Source organism: Apis florea, unplaced genomic scaffold (genome assembly GCF_048593485.1).
Source record: "Apis florea isolate Af1SG1 unplaced genomic scaffold, ASM4859348v1 contig_2274_pilon, whole genome shotgun sequence".
Classification (NCBI taxonomy): domain Eukaryota; kingdom Metazoa; phylum Arthropoda; class Insecta; order Hymenoptera; family Apidae; genus Apis; species Apis florea.
Window position 1 is genome coordinate 2744848 of NW_028256550.1, and position 15652 is coordinate 2760499.

The window sequence follows — 15652 nt, forward strand, 5'->3', positions numbered from 1 at the left end:
AAGTAGATTTCGCGTGGAAATTATACGGTGGTTATGTAACAGGATAGCGATGAAAATTTCTTTAGAAAATGAACGGAAAAAGAATGAATCTTTTCTTAGATCGATTAAAAATATCGCATTTTATTTATCACAATTTTCTTATCGTCTTAAACGTCTATTCATTTCGAAACATTTGAGTCCGTTGAATATCAAAATCAATCATGTAATTTGATTTTCGAATAATTCATTTTTACTTGAAACGATAAAAAAAAAACATAAATTATTAATTGATGTATGCGTTTGCTTTTTAATATTAATAATTAAGGAAGCAATTAAAGATGTAAAACTTATAAACTCGCGTTTGATTCACTCGCAATGGAACACCCTTTTAAACGAGTCACGTTCAATTCTCTCAGATATATCCATCCGAGACATTTTCTTCAAACAATTCGGATAAATACGAAAAATCGATAAAAAAAATTAACTCGCTCGAGCGAAAAATTCCATCGTCATTATATTCGTAATAATTCATCGTTCAAATTATTCGAAAAACTTTTCACTCGAACGAAGCCTCGAAACGTTTCGTCCTTTCTCTAATTGCGAGACAAAATTTTTTTTTTGCCAAACAAAGAATTCACGGGATATCATATTACATCGATATCTTGTTACACCGAGGATAAAGATCGAACTTGCTAAACTCGAATCTGCTTGTCGAAAAGCGCGAGGCACGCTGTCCGCCTGGTTGAAACACGAAAAGTAAACAGCACGGGCCTGTCTGCCGGGAAAATAAGAGAAATATTCACGGCATGTTGGCGCCTGCAACGTGTCCACTCGCGCGCGAGAGCATGCAGATATGTGTATTATTAAAATGCTGCTGCTCTGTTTCGCGATTCGTTACGCGCCTCCCTCGTCCTTTTCTCTCTCTCTCTCTCTCTCTCTCTCTCTCTCTCTCCTCCCTCTTCCTCCTTCTTCTGTTTCCTCTTTTCCTTTCATCTCGCCTCATTCGTCATGCGCGTAAAGAATCGGAAGAAATTAAGAGAGATTAATTAAGAGAGAGAGAGAGAGAGGGAGAGAGAGGGAGGGAAGGAGACAAAGAGGGAAAAGGCAGATGGGCCAGAAGCTAGATATGCATTCAGCGCTTTTTAGGTCGACTTTTTCTTCGGAGAATAGTCAAGTGGTGACAGTAACTATGTGACGCATTGCGTCAAAATCCAGTGTCGAGGAAACTGTTGCACCGAGATTCGTTAGGACTCCCCAGTTTTTGCCATTCGTGGATCGAATGAGCTGAATCGTTCGCCATTCTTATTCGCCATTTATTTCCAGTCACAAACCAAACGAAACGAAACGAAACGTGGAGGTTCGATCTTTATAGTTTTGATATCTTTTTCTTTTAATTGAAATTATATATATATTTCAAATTATATACGTGCTCATAGCGTCAAATTCTCACAAAAGTGAATTGAATCGATATATAATTGTCGTAATAAATAAGCCTCCTTTCTTCTTTCCAATTCTCTTATCAATTTCATTCCAACTATTTATTCAAACTATTCTATCAATACCATCCAACAGAGGCACGTTTGGATACATGGATTTAGGTCCAGTGCACAACGTGTATCACAATCCTGCTCGATTTACATTTCCAGGTTTACGATCATACAATATCTACGATTCTACTTGCGATTCTACAATAAAAACGCCAAATTGTCGTTGGAAATTCGCAACTATCGTGATATATTCGAGAATTCGAAACCGTATTTTTCGTGGAAAATCTTAACCTCTCAAACGGATCACACCCTAGGATCGTTGCACCCTGGAATGTACGCAAGAACGCGGCACATTGTTCTCCCCGTGAAAAGTGTACGGTACCGAATACGTGCACTGGCTTCCTTTTCCTCGGGTTCCTCCTCATTCTTTTCCGTGGCTGACTCGTTCCGGTGGAAACGTAGACATCGGCGAGCCGCACCCACGCGCGCTATTTATCTCGTGGCGTGCTCGAAGCCAAGTGCCAACAGCGTATTTTTTCGCATACCGCTACTCCTGGTGGCGGTGCCATCTCTTTCCCTCCGTTCTCATCTTCCTTCCATTCGTCTATTTCTAACATCCGTGTGTAACTTTCCCCTCCATCCTCTTCTTCGTCATTTCCTTCTTCTTCCTCTGGTTGGCCTATCTCCGTCGTCCTTTTTTTATTCGATGATTAACAGGGGCTGAAGGTATAGATATCGAGGAGTGGTTCTGCTCGAAGGTATAAATTTCGCGGGCGAAAGTACAATTTTTTTTTTTTAATTTTTTTTGGAAAGAAAGAGGAATTAAAAATACGAAAAATAATATCGTTCTTTTATTTTTCGATTTATTTTTTTTATAGGTATCATTGATTGATCGCGCTACTCACCCTACATTATCGTTTTTCCACGATTTAGAGGGAAGCGCGACGCGTGGTCCAAAGAGACGAGTCGTATCTAAGGAAACGTTGGTGGTGCCACTTCTTAAATTTAGATATCGTAGAGAGGAGCAATCTATCGCTCTCCTTCTCCCGTCGCGGTACACGATCGCCGAGAAACGGATATAATAGATTTTCTGCGTCGTTTCAACCGTCGTTCCCCACCGTCACCTGGCTGCGATAAATTTTTGCTCGTTTCTTCGACGATCGAGAGAGCGAGCGAGCGAGCCAGTTAGATTCGAGTGTGTTGGAACGATAATGGGAGAGAAACTGATCGAGTGAAAATTGCGAGATTTAGGGAGAAGAGGATATCGAGAGAGAGGTTTTACGTAATGCATCATTTTTTGGACGGGCCCCTGATCGATAGCCACCGCTGTAGCGTGCGAGGTTTGCGAAGCTTTGGAGGGGGTTCGGTCTAATTGGAACGAAGGGTGTTTTTCCTCTCTGTTTGGTGCGAGTGGTGAAATTTTGAAATTTTTCGAAAGTACAATTGTATCTTATCTTCTTTCGTGGATAAAATGAAGTGTATATTGTTACAGAGTGTTTAGAAAATTATTTCTATATATATACCTTCGATGGATTCTTCAGCGAAGAAATTAAATTGAAATTAAAAATTAAACTAACTAATTGTTGTGTCGCTCGAGGATAACTCGACGTTCTATTCAAGTTGAATTAATTATTTTCTATGGCGATAGAATCTACAGCAATGGAATTTGTAATTTCTCGATTGTTATCTTATCCATGATTTATTCATGTTCGATCATCACAAGGTTAAAAAGAAATACTATATTAACATTATAATATGAATTATATTAAATATATAATAAGTAATTTATTTATATATCTGCTTCTATTGACGCGACACAATTTCACAAATAAAAAGTGAACGAGTAATTACCTAGTCTTAACAATTTAAGCAAAGAAAGATGTTCGATTAAAATCGTCCATAAACAGATGATGGATCCTCCGTTCGATATCCGTTATGCGATCGAGGTATCCTGATATATAAGTCAGGAGTCGCTTCCTTGCGAGATCCCACGAGACAAACGCGGTGTAAATGTGGACTTCTAAGAAAAACCGGGGACTTGTATGAGAGGTGGAACATTCGACGCTCGTAATTCTTTCTCACCGAGGGTGAGTCAGAGACCATCACTGTTCCCCCTGTCTTACGAGACACGAGCCCGGTTTCCCGATTTTACTTTATCGTAAATTAGATACCCTTCGACGATAGATCGATACCCGTGCGTACCTCTTCAATAATGAACGTGTAACTTTTTAAGCTCAAGCGTTAATTCATATTGAAAGTTCTTTTTTTATTGTTAAATGATAGGGAAAGGTTTAAAACTCGATTCGGTTTACTTTTTTTATATAACGTTTCGTGAAATTTGTTTTAAATTTTATACATTATTTTCGTATTTAGATTTGCGGTTTATTTATCGATGTCTCTAACATTATTTTCTCTTGTCGTTGAAAAGGAAAAAAAGAAAACGTTTGAAATTTAATGAGAAATTTCGCATCACAGGGGATTAATTATGAATTTCCTTATTTGCGAAGGGATGTTTTCGAATTCGACGTGATGAACGTGTTGCCAAGAGATAGATATTATAATGCCATTTTATTAAGTTGTGTTCTAAGAAACATTGGGTTATAAATTAATAACGTAGGGGAATCGAGGTTGAAGTTATTATAGATCAAAGTTTCCTAGAATGATACGTTTATTGTGAATGGTGACGAATAGTTGGCAATGATTTAATTTTTAGACGGCCGTTCTCGGCTAAGTTCTCGATTGTCAAGGCCGCTTATACCTGCGTATATAAATTTTATCGAAATAGAATATCGAAATTATCCTTCGGATCGAACGAATTTCTCGTACACAGGACGTCACACTTTTTGATATATCGATTTCCTCGATATTATTATTGCTCGTAAGTGTTTCGCATAAAATGATGTCAAGAGGTGCATACTCTTATTTATTCTTTCGTGAGTGGACGTGTAATGAAGATATATTTTTTAATCAATCGATACAGCAAAAAATATATAATTATATAAACATTTTGCATGAAAATAATTGCACGAACAAAGTGTTCCTTGTGTAATAAATTTTATGTTTACGTGTCCACGTGTCTCGAAAAGATTAGTTTCCCTCAACTTTCATATTTTTCGTTGCGATATTAATAACATCGAGAGAATCAAAGAGAGTCAAAGATTGAAACACGTAATTATCCCGCTAGAATAAAATGGTTTCGACGCCCTCCGATTCCGTCTCTCTCTTTTTCGAAATGTTTCATGTTCGTGGTTATTTTGCATCCATCATTCTGAAAACCGTTCCTGCCTCGTTCCTGCCTAAAAATCAACCGAAAAATTTCCAATTATTATCCTAGATTTTTTCCGAAATCTATATCAAATTGTTATTATTTAAAATTTTTCTGAGCAAATTACGAAAAAAAATTTAGAAAGCTTTCCAAAATTATTTTCCCAAATCGATCGTCTCTTTTACAAATTATATATATAATAATAAAACGATATTTTTATATCGAACATTCGACATTTCCAAAAAAAAAAAAAAAGGAAAAAGAAATAAATCCAACGCGAGTGAAAAGAACATTTCCTCGCGGTTATTTTTTTTTTTTTAAATAATTATATACACGCCCCTGATGAGGAAATACACGCCATTAGTGTCACGAGGGTGATGGTGAAACGGTTAGGTATACATAAATCAATGTTTTTCTCGAATTATCACGATCGATATATTATTCAAATAAGTGGATCGCGATCATGATCCGCGTCGTTAAGTGTCCATGACAACCGACAAATGTCCCTTGTTCTTGAACTCTTTGCGACAATCTTAAGGGCGGTCTTTGTGAGCCTAGGCGCCAGACACCAGGCCGATGGGACCGGTCTTTATTGTAATGGGTTTCTACATTCACAGTGTGATCATTGTACGCTTCCGTTCGCTTCCATGCACAATAAACCGAAAGCATAATTCAACCGGCAATAATAGGCACGATTAGATATGAGCTCGAAGTGTGAATAAGCCTTAATTTCACGTGGATACTACGTAGAATCGTTGTACAACAACAATGTTTTATATATATATATATATATTCACGATTGATATATATAGTTTAGAAATGATAATTTGAAGGATCTAGAGCTGTGTGAGAAATTAATTTTGAATTGATAAGAAACGTTTTTAAACGTTTCTTTTTTTTTTTTTTTTTTTTTGGTATTTAATTTTAGAATAATACTTTTTGCATTTTGGAACGTTAAAAATAATTGATTTATTTTTCTTATCGAGTACGTAATAAACGTTCGTATATGTGAATTTATTATAATTGTTTCACTCAAGGAATATCGACGAATTCGATTCTTGCCCATCGATTATTCGAAGAACCGCTTATCCGAATGGATTTGTCCTCAATTGCCTCGGCGATAATCGACGCAATTACTGTATAATTCTACTGGTAATTACGGTTCTAGGACGTTTGATAAACTAATTACACCCTTCTTGAAAATTTACAGCATTTTAACCTCAGACGTAATTTGTTTTTGATAAAAGAAAAAAAGAAAAAAAAAAAAAAAAGAAATCCAATTCCTCGCTCGAAATAATTTGTCTTCCAACTCGAAATATCCGTTTTCAAGAATTTTTAAGAGATGGAATTCAACTGCATAATTTTCGTGCATAAATTTAAAATGTTCCTCTGATCTCTGTTTTGAAAATTGTTTCATTCATGGAGAGATAAAAATCTTAGTTGCATGCAAGCAGCATGGCGGTTAGACCGTTTGGATATCAAGATGGTGGTGAAATACTGTTTTGAACTGTTTTTTTTTCGAGGTTGCTGTGCTTCCTCATTCTCTTTCGACCCCTCCACTCACACAATCTCGAAACACACACGCCTCGAAACCAGGAAACTTCCCACGCCACAATTTCCCACTATTCCTTCTAACGGGATAATTTTCTCTCTCTCTCTCTCTCTCACAAATTAGCATCCTCTTGATTTATAAATCGATTGTTCCATTTCGTGTTTATGAATTTTTTATTTTTTTTTAATCTTCTTACAAATTAATCGAGAAATAATTATTCAAAAGATAATATAGAAAATTGATCGGAGGAATAAAAATGGAAGGGAATGCGAATTAATATTTGCACACGCGAAGATTTCGAGTGTTCGAGTTACAGCGAAATGAACAAATTTTTGTTGTATAATCAAGTCAATCTAGATAGTAGTAGTCTACGTTTCAATTACTGTGTCAGCAGACGTCATTTCAAATTACATTAGGTCCGCTTAAGCTTATCTTTCAGCTTATTTATTATCAGCACTTTTAGAAACATTCGACATGAGTGTGATATATATATATATATATATATATACTTTCATTGATAAGTAAAAATGACATCTTTTTAAGGAAAAATTGTGTAAAAAAAAAAAAAAGAAATTATTTTTTTCGATTCATAATTTCCCAACTATCGATTAAGCCTTTTATCGATTTTCTCGAGTGAAAATGTGTCGACTTACGATCGAAGAGTCGATTCGTAAGCGATTCGCCAAGCTAAAAGACGAAAATTCCTGCGCGTCGAGGGATCCCCGCGCAGAGAGGATAAAAGCGCGTAACTTTTGCGGAGGAAAGGGTACACCACTTTCTCTGAAAGAGGCATTATCGTACCTGTCATCGCGGTTTTCACTCCATTCGAAAGGGACACGATTCTTCTTCCATTGTCGCGCCGCTCAGGTTCCCTCTGGACTGGTTTCAAAATAATAAAGGGCAACCCTTTACCGCCCGTACAAAAGACAGTGACCCAAATTCTACCAGCCGAATCGTAGGTTTTACGTGGCCTCGAAATGGAAACGCGACTGTCTGTGCCGTTGACGAGACGTCGAATTGCACATTTTTGATCGTGCCGTAAATTAAATAAATTTTCAATCGTATTTGACTAATTCTTCGTGAATCTTTTTCGATTTTTCCCTTTCTTTTATTAAATTTTCCATATTCTTTTCTATCTTATCTACAATCAAATAAAACCTTTCTTACATAAGTAGGAAAAAGAAATTCTTAAATCAAATTAAGCAACGTTTGATTATAAAATTTTTCTATTTTCCACGAAGCTATGCTATAATACAACGCCATCATTAAAAATTTCGTTAACAGTTAAAAATTATCATTATAAACTTATCCCAACAGAATTCACGTACACACAACATGTCCATTCTTCTCATCACTCCTCCATAATGAAATCAATCCGAAGTGGAGAATTTCAGCAAGGTTCTCTCGTGGCAAAATCGTAGATACGAGGCACGATCCGTGACAGCAGCTGTCATATACCGGTCGCGCACCATAAACGCTCGCTCTTCCACGTACGTAAAATCGCCTATTTTCTTGCGTTTCTTTTGCCACTCTCGCCTCTCCAATTCGTTTAATCGATAAAACGCGGGACACATTTAATTAATAACGTGAATCACTGGCTAATTAGGCTATCGAGAGATATGGCGTGGATAAGTCGTGCGGTGGACAATTGGGGTGGAAAGGCATTCCTTTCGGGATAATTAAATTCGGGACACGATTCAGATGGAGATTTATGGCGTCGACCGGTGAAAAGTCAGCGAGTTTTCGAGTAGTGTGTATGGCGGAGGGGGATGATTTCCAGGGGGATGAAGGTGAATGTTTGCGCTCGAAATGTGTGCGTTTGACGACGGATCAGAGATGGAACGATTTGTCGTTCGGGCAGAGGGTTAGCGGATTTTCGAAGTGTGGTGGGATGGATATTAAAACGTTATAAATTACAGAAATTTATTCTAACGAATTATTACATGTAAAGTAATTTTTACAAATTTCCAATCTCTAAAAAAAAAAAAAACATTATAAATTACAGTTTCATAGAGTTTTGTGTGAATAATCTTATAGTTTGATCTTATTTAATTAGGAAATTTATTACAACGAATTATTATATGTAAAGTAATTTCCATAGCCAATCTGTAAAAAAAAACATTATAAATTACAGTTTCATAGAGTTTTGTGTGAATAGAGGGATGCATTGAAATGGAAAAATAGATTTTGAGCAGAGTTTTGTAATCTGAATAATCTTATAGTTTGATCTTATTTAATTAGGAAATTTATTATAACGAATTATTATATGTAAAGTAATTTCCATAGCCAATCTGTAAAAAAAAACATTATAAATTACAGTTTCATAGAGTTTTGTGTGAATAGAGGGATGCATTGAAATGGAAAAATAGATTTTGAGCAGAGTTTTGTAATCTGAATAATCTATTATAGTTTGATCTTGCTTAATTGGGAAATTTATTCTCATTGCAAACGAATTATCACGTGTAAAGTAATTCTTACAAATTTCCATAGCCAATCTCTAAAAAAAAAAGACCACCCTCAAAAGTCACAGCAAATCACAATTTCACAATTTCTAAACTAAACTATATCAAAATTATTCGCAAACTATACTAAAACTATCGAAAACTTTCCTCAGCTTCGACTGTTTCTCTTTGTAAAGAAAGAAAAACTCGTATCAACTTACCACATCACAGAAATCTTCGAAGTTGCATAATCGCAGTTGCGTTGCGAGAAAAAGGAGGAAGATTCTAAGTCGGATGAACGCATTTTTTCCAAGAATTTCGAGGTGTTGGAGGATTACTCGGGTTGGCCACGCGATCGCGCCTAAGCTAAAGTTGATGGTGGCGGGGGCGGCGGGGGTGGCGGTTCGACGCGAGGGGTTGCATAACACACGCCAGGGCGTTGACTTTGCCAGGCGTTACGCTTCTTTCTTACGCTTTGCTTCTCTCCCCCATTGCTAATATCGCGCTCGTCTTCTTCCTTCCTTCTCAACCCTCTGGATTACCGCTCGAGGAACCCGACCAACCTCTCGATTATCGCGCGCTACAATTGAAAAACGACTCCTTCCTTGCCACACACGTGGTGGAATGGAATGGAAAATTGCTACACCAATGAGAGAGAGCAAGAGAGAGAGAGAGTAAGTAGCAATTGAAGAGAAATTGCGAGGAACGTGAAATAGGGGAGGGGGTAGTTTGTGAACGGTGCTTGGGTTATTGTTGTTTGTCGAGGGACACTGGTGAAATTAATGGGAGCAATATTGCCTGGTTAAATTGAAGGTTTTCTTTTCTTAAGGGAGGAGGTTTAAGGGAAATGGGGGAGGCGAATGACGAACGCTTTTCATTTTTACCTCTTCTCTATCTGTCTTTATACAGGTAATTATTATTCGAGATTTTCGAGTAGTGAGTTTGAATCCAAAATAATTTGATTTTTAGTGATTTCGAGGGTGAAGAAATTTCAAATTTTCAAATTTTTATAAAGAAAAAAAAGAAAAAGAAAATTTCTATCATTCTATAATTTTTTAGTAATTAAAAAAATGTTGTGTATATAAATTTTAAATATAAATTTCGATATTTCTATTTTCCTTTGCTTCCTTTGAATATTTGTAAAAAAAAAAAAAAAAAAAAGGAAAAACGATACGATCGAACGTTATCTCGGGGAAGTATTTAATCCAATCATCTCGTTCACCTCGGAAAACTATGATGGGTGAACGAGTTGTGAAAGAACGTGGCCCTAATCGTAAATAACAAGCGAGTTTCGTTCCTATTTCTTCTTCTTCTTCTTCGTGCCCATTCAAATGGCGCCGCATAGAACAGTTATAAATGTACGTGTCTTCGCGTTCGCTAAGTGCATTAAGGGTGTGCAAACAGAAGAAGAAACGGAGAGGGAAGGAAAGAGTAAAACGAACGGATATACGTTCGACTGAAAGCTCGTTGCTCGTTACACAACCCTTATTCGACAAACAGTCGCGTTATTGCCACCCCTCCGCTGACGATAACTTTGTCGCAATTCAAATATGCCTCGGCTCGAATGAAAATGGAATTAAATTCATTGGAATTATATGGAGGGGGAGGAAAAAAGAGAAAGGAAAAATGAAACGTTGTTTGTCGAATTTCTCTGATCTGTTTTAATAAATTTAAAGATAAATACCTGAAATCGAAGTTATTGTTGGGACTAGGATATGTAAGATGATAATATTATAGCTATCAAATTATTCTGTCTACACTTTTACGTTTCTTTCGACCTCTTTTGGAAAATTGATTTTCCAAAAACGTGTTCCAGAAATAAAAAGGAAATCTACGAATATAATCGTTCGATGTCAATGATATTTTGATTTGACGATCGATAGAATTATTTCTATCGAATAATTTTAGTAATTTCGATTCTCCATTGATAATAATAATAATAATAACAATCATTGAAGCTTGGGCTGAGTATCGATCGACGATGACGCTTTGAGTTTCTTTTATAGCACAATGGAATTAAGGTTTTCTCGGCCAGAGAAGTCGATGTGTCACGTGACCCATCGCTTTTTCCTAATCCGAAAACGGAGCAGCGAAAAGCGCTTATTTCACTCCTTTGTCGATTCGACTGAAAACGAAATACAGCACATTATATTAATTTTATTCGATTTTTTCTTTAATCGTTTTCAGTTTATCTATCAACGCTTTACGCTTATCCACAATATGTCAGATACAATTTAACAGAGTTTGATCGTCGATAATTGTGAACGTATTTTATGCTTTTTCCTTTATTTGTCGTCAAACAATTACCCTAAACTTTGATAAATTTCATTCTCAGCCGATTAATTGGTAAAATCGGTTGCAATTGAAACTAAGGTGAAGCAATTGATTCCACATGCCCCGCTATTTCATCCCTTGGAGGGCAAGAGCTGGCCGCCGAGTCACGGGTTGCGAAACGTGATATCACACGGTCGATTTACAACCTCGGAAGCGATTTGCAAGCTCGACGAAGTCAATGCCCTTCCGATTACGCCGTACAATACTCGTTTCTTGGAAAAGAATCTACGTAAATGGGGCGTCATTTATTTGAACGATCCTTCCTGTTTTCCCTAACTTTCCTCTTTATTTTTCTTACTTTGTTCGTTCTTACTTTTCTCTTTGCGCTGTATTATCAACGATCTTAAGGATCTTGATTTGAAATTAAAATTTGGTGATAAAACGAAGGAACGAGGGATGACACTTGTTTTTCGAAAACTTTGAGCTTGATGCAAAGACTTTTCCACTGGATGAATCACTCGAGGGAGGATTCTTATATTCTTTACTTTAGGGAGAGAGAATCGTTTCACCGATAAATTTCTCTTCATCCTCGATGACTTTTATCCTCATCCATATAATTTTCTCTTAATTTTTCTCCATGCCAAAGTTTCTCGATGAGAAGAAATCGTAATTAGGAAAGGAGCGTATACAAGTTCCCCTGTTCGACAAATTCATATTCTTCCGATCACGAGGCGTGGTCGAAATCTTTATCCTTTTTTTCTTCACAAAACCAACAACCTTTGCTGATCACCGTTTTCAAATCGAATCGAATATCCTCGATCTGTATCGTTCGTGCATTAATCGTGAGATTTAATTTAAGTTTGAAATTAACTCAGTCCTCGATCTTCACAACAAAGATTCGATATTATTATAAATATTCGAGAAAAAAAAAAATCAAAAGTCAATTTCAAACCGGCCTTCCTCGAACCGATCAATTGATTTCTGATCGACGAATTCTAAACATCAAATCGGATCAATCGGAGATATAGCCTCTTGGCTTTCGAATGCTTCTTCTCAGGGGGCGCGAGAACGCAACGGGGCCAACGGATGTTCTCACGGGCTGGCGAAATTGCCAATATAGAAACGCGAGATGACGTGTGACATCATCAACCGGGAATTCGAATTCAAAACGTGCGGCAACACACGTACGAAAAAAAAAAAGAGGCTTGATTCACCGCCAGGCTGAACGTTTGATCTGGTGCCAAATCGAGGGGCCAATATTACTTCCATTTAAGAGCACCGTCACGGCCGTTCCACCGGATTCCTCCGGTATCAATAAGTAATATGACATCCAGGCGAGGACGTATATATATATATACGGGGGGAGGGGGTCACGGGACAAAGGTCGATTGTGCGTGTCTGCGTCGATTTTTCGACGGCCACCAAAGTTCGCCACCTCCTTTTATTTTTTTTTTCTTTTCAATCGAGGGGCAATCGTCCGCCGCACACGTTGATCTCGTGTCTTCATCTCGTCAACTTTGATCGAGGCTTCATTCGTTCACAGAGACCGAGTTTTTCTTTTCACCTGATTGAATCAGGTGGATTTAGGGGGGGGGGATCGTGGATAACGTAACAGGAGATTTTTCAGGCTAATTTTAATCTGTTTTATTCTTTTCACGATGCCCAGTCAGACTCGTTGCAGCCGAGGATCGATTAATCTTTGTGATCGAATCTTTTGATATTTTAAGTAAAACGAGTTATATCTCTAATAATAATATCTTTAAAATTCCTATCAGAATCTTTGCGATCGAATCTTTGATAGTTTTCCTAATAATGAAAATTAATTATTAATAATGAATCATTAATTTCGATACATGGAATATATTAAGTAAAAAGAGTTATATCTCTGATAATAATATTTTTAAAATTCCTATCAGAATCTTACTCTCATTACGAATACGTGTATTACGTAATACTCAATATCCATCACATCGTTATTGTGAGAAAAATTCAGAATGAAATCTTTTATTAATTATCATTTTTTTATCGATTTTGGAGAAAAGAGAAATCTCATAATCTTCATGATTCGATGTGAACTCGAGATCGAGTCGAATTTCTGCACGCTTTCTCTCTCCTCTTCCTCCTCATTAACAATATTGGAGTTAGAAAGGAATTGCATAGGCGAGGTGTAGCTAAAGTCGAGTGACCTGCTGCCCCCAGTCTATCACCCCTTACATCCACCGTCCTCCTCGTGGCACCCTCGTGGCGTACGCTCCTCCCCGCCCCCTTCCCTTCTCCCAACGTCCCTTCCACCTCCGCCGCCCAGCTTTTTCTCGGGGGTTCATCGATCGCCCCCAATCACCCACACCTGCCATCTTGCCTCTCTCTATCCCCTTAAAACCCTGAATGCTTTCTTACTTCTTACTCGACACTCGCTCTTTCTCTTGCCGCTCTTTTCTTTTCATCTTCCTTCCTTTCGTTTTCTTTCCTTCCTTCTGCGAAAATTTCTTCATCGAACTTCCACCACCCGCGAAACCTTCCTTCTGCCCCATTTCACATCATTTGAAACGGTGACGTTTATTCGAATTGAGCATTGTTGGTAATGGCGTAGAGGATCGTTTTTGCACAATTTTAGAATTTTAAATCGTAATAACGAGTAATATACCGTCTCGTGGATAAAACGAGTTTCAGTTTATACCAACCACGTTTATATTTCTCTAATAATCTTTCCTTCTCTGATATTTAATATCTTGATTCAAATATCAAAATAATTCGTTAAATTTTTTATCGTGATATCTAGAACTTAAATCTTATTCCTTTTACACTTTACATTATGATAGTTAAGAATGAAATAAAAGGAATTTTTTTATTAAAATAATTGAGAGATACACTTCGATGAAGAGGTGGATATTTAAATTATATATTTATTATATATTTATCACGGTTTATCACAGAGTTTTTACTATTGCAGGAATTGTTTTAATATAATAATTGTTATTGAAAATTTTTAATTAGTATTCGATGTTCTTTCTTTCTTATTCCAACGTCTTCGTCCTTCGCATTCTTCCAGTTCTTTGAGCAGCCAAACCTCTCGGTTGCCCTCTTTATCTCGTGCAAACAGTGAGGTTTCATTTCACGGCTTTGTTCTCCCTCATCCCTTATTCCATTTCCGGTATCGGTCGGGCGTCTATCTTACTTTCCATCGAAATTAGTTTTTCTTCCAGATCGTTCACACTCCATCCACTTTTTCCACGATGAGAAAAATAAATGTCTGTTTCCCTCCCCCGAATTGTAATCCCCCTTAAATAACCCTCTGCAATTATGAAAATTTCCGAAGAACTGAATAAAAACTGTTTATCTTTCAAATCAATCCAATTTAAATTTTCAAATATTCCAATGAAACAATATTTAACAAACGGAATCTTCTTTATTTCAAGATCAACAGAAAACACGAGATAACTCGAAGTATACTTTTAAAGTATATTCTACTTCCAAAATCATACCATTCGAGTTACTTAATCACTTTTCCAATTTATCAAACGTGATAAATTAATATTTCGAGGCATCAGAAAAATTGTTTAGCGAACGGATTCGAAACGAAGAGATATAATACATCCATCGTCTTCATTAATCCGCCATTTGTTTCGTGGGCGCCGCCAAAATTACGATCGATGGGCTTAGAAGCCGACCGATCCCCGGTCGGGTCACGGGGATAATATCGATGAGCCGAATATTAATGTCTGTTCGTCGGTGACGGCAATTGGTGCTAATTAGCGGCACGCATCTTCCTCAATTGAGGCTCGTTTCGACCGCCACCCTTCGCCATCGCGCCTTCGACACGACGCCTATACGAGCGTTCGGTAAGGTCACGGTCATTCCGACCAGCCTTAGAAATTTCACCAGCGGAACGCACAAAGTAGACCTCGTTCCCTTTATTCTCCTTTATTCCAATTCTCCCTTTCTTTCCTCCTCTATTCTTCTCTCTTCCATTTTCAACGGAAATTAATTTTCGAACGTGTATTATAATCATCTTTCTAATAAGGATTTCCTATATGTTTCCTTCATTTTTCGTTTATCGTTATTCGTGTTATGATTCAAATCTTTGTATATCGTTGACGATATTCTTCCTTTATTTTTGCTCGTGGATGGAAAGATCCCTAAGTTTTTCTTTTTTCGTTTATACGTTATGTTATAATTCCTCGTTCAAATATGCCAAATCCAAATTGGATCGCCTAAATGTTTCATTTTCTTCGATAATTCATTCTTAAATTTTCAATTTTGCAAACGTTCAATCCAAAGGATCGCGTAACATATTGAGACTACACATTGATCAAGAATGTGAAAAATAAATCGTCAAATTATACTTATAAGCGTGCAAACGTTTCAACTTGACATTTTCACATGTGATGGATTTTTATCGCATTTACACGTCCAATGCGATCGATGCATTATGCATGTCACGCGTAAGAGTTCGATTTTGAAAGGTGTGCAAGTATCGGAATTGTGGTCGCATAAAATGATGAGAAACGGAAACGGCACGTTACCGTGATAACGTTTTTACATACACGGTAAAATTTACGCACCAGCTATTAGCGTACCCACATGTTACGGAAAGAGATGATGAATTTACATGTACGAAACAATAAATGTCCTATATCTCTTTTCGAAGTATCGT

At 37.0% G+C, this 15652-nt stretch overlaps 1 protein-coding gene across 2 annotated transcripts in view; it reads left to right on the forward strand.

Annotated features, from left to right (window-relative positions):
* Positions 1 to 15652, forward strand: part of LOC100869964 (protein kinase C-binding protein NELL1) — a 77531-nt gene that overhangs the window by 5283 nt on the left and 56596 nt on the right. The gene's annotated exons all lie outside the window — the stretch shown is intronic.